This window comes from Lactuca serriola, chromosome 5 (assembly GCF_051521515.1).
Source record: "Lactuca serriola cultivar US96UC23 chromosome 5, Lser_US96UC23_V15, whole genome shotgun sequence".
Lineage (NCBI taxonomy): Eukaryota > Viridiplantae > Streptophyta > Magnoliopsida > Asterales > Asteraceae > Lactuca > Lactuca serriola.
In genome coordinates this window covers 295,984,726-295,987,061 of record NC_136412.1, presented here as the reverse complement: position 1 = coordinate 295,987,061, position 2,336 = coordinate 295,984,726, and the positions used below count along the sequence as shown (strand labels likewise).

Sequence of the window (2,336 nt, the reverse complement as noted above, 5' to 3'; positions counted from 1 at the left end):
ATAAGGTTGATTGCGTAGACATAATTTTCGAGGATTATAAACACCATGGCCCCACGGTTGGCGCCAAATTGTTTTGGTCATAAATCAATCTAAGAGATATTAGCCAAATTGTATGAGAGGGTGTGATGATATGACTAATATGAACATGAAATTGAGATCAAAATGACACAAGTGATTTACAAGCAAATTCATTGCTCCTTCTTAGGATCTTCGACATAAAACCTTGGGGGGTGATTATGATCACCTGCCTTGTTTGATTTTATTAATCGGAAAGAAAATCACAGAAGTAAGCCTGAGAGTATGAGCACAAATTATTTAGTTAGTATAAATTGTGTTGTAGTGTGATTTATACATGTGTATCTATAGCCTAGGTCGAATAACTAGAAGTTTGATATTTCCGGGATCTTGTTGAATAAGTATTTGCACGTTGCCTTGACTTGGTATTTCCGGATCTCAAGCTTGATTGAAACGATTCTTCAGAGTCGATGGACCTTTTGTTGACTAATTATGCACACGTGAAGAATAAAAAATAAATATATTCGTTAATTTCGTTAAGAAATAATAATGGTGATGGTAAAGATCTTGATATATGTTTTAGGATCCTGAGACTCCTTTAAAATCTGGGACCCTGTATAGGTTTAATGATCTTGACCCCTGACACTTAGTGTCATAGGTCGTAGGGCATACCGTACAAAACACCAATGTTGTAGCAAGTTTTGAGAGATGAACAAATCGGTTACCGAGTTCAACGACATTTACAACAACTTTCTTACTCAACGGAAAAGTGGGGAAAACGATCAAAAAAATTTCGAGGCGATGCTTAAAATATATTTTATTGATACTAAAAGATCTTTCAAATTTATTGATATTTGGAGATTTTTATCCGCATCCCCGAAATGGGTAAAAGAGTACGAGGAAGAAGAAGAAGGTGGTGAGAAAAGAACAAAAGTGTCAGAGACGAGTTATACTATTTCATCGGAGGATGAGCTCGAACTCGAATAAATAGTTAACCAATGGGGCGAAAAAAGAAAGGGTCTTCATCAAATACATCAGGTGTTAGAAGTGACTCTGGCATTCAAAAGGTCGCTTCTAGTTTCAAAATTTATAATTTAAATTTTGAGTGTCGCTTGAATTTTGAAAAAGAAAAGATGGAAGAGAAAAAGAAAGTGCGAGAGGCAAAACAAAGAACTCATGAGGAGAAAAAAACATGATTTGTAATTTTTAATAAAACCAATCGATCATCTCACTTACAACGAGTTCGATATGGTTCTGAGAGTAGAACATATATTATAAAAAAATATTATAATTAGATGTGTTTTATAGTCCTTTTATTTTAATTATCGTTTTATCCATGTAGTCGTTTTATTTAAATTATCATTTTAATGGTTTTAATCAAATTAATGAAATATTTTCCTTTTATTAATTAATAATTATATAAAATTTTAGTTTTATTAAATTGCATTCAATTTATAAAATAATAATAATAATAATAATAATAATAATAATAATAATAGAAAGTGTGGTGCGGTACGACACTCATTATTTTTATTGGTTTATTGAAAAAATAATATAACGATAACGTTGATAATGCAATAGTATTAAAAGGGTGATATGATACTATATGGCCTCAAGAATTGGATGACAATTTTATTTATAAAAATTATAACGATAATAATTATTTGATAATTTAAAAAGGAGGAAAATATTATTATATTATGAAAATATTAAAGATATTTTATTGGTGGATGTTTTGTAAAAAGATATCTATGTTAAAATTACACTATTTTAATGTGAAGGTGATACACGTGGCATGTGGTGATGTGATTTCATAAGAATCACAACTCACAAGATAGAATCACAACCTACTACATGATTGTTACAATGGAAAACTGGTAAAAAATTCCGTTGCCGGGAATCGAACCCGGGTCTCCTGGGTGAAAGCCAGATATCCTAACCGCTGGACGACAACGGATTTTGTTTCTTTTAATACTAATCACTCTTAAATACTATGTATCATATTCTATAAAATAATGTAAATGCATAACGTGGATCCCGGATCTAATTACACTGATCCTGAAAAATGAAAATGGTATTTTACATCATTTACCTTCAAGTGCCATCTAGCTTAACAGCCTGAAATTTAATTCCATAATAATAACAATTTAACCTTTATTATATTCTTATAAATTATCTCTTTTAATGTTCATTGTTGTTTCATTGCAAAATTTTGGCCGGTTGGTAATTTATGTTTTCGAAATTATGTGGATATATATATTTTTTTATCTGTTTTGTAATTGTTAGTGTGTGTATTTGAATATTTGGTGTATTTAGTCCAT

General features: G+C 30.5%; 1 non-coding gene across 1 annotated transcript; it reads right to left on the bottom strand.

The window, feature by feature from the left end:
* Nucleotides 1-1,900: 1,900 nt before the first annotated feature.
* Nucleotides 1,901-1,972, bottom strand: TRNAE-UUC (transfer RNA glutamic acid (anticodon UUC)). The gene has a single exon. It is a non-coding gene; the product is annotated as a tRNA-Glu (tRNA).
* Between the last annotated feature and the right edge of the window lie 364 nt (nucleotides 1,973-2,336).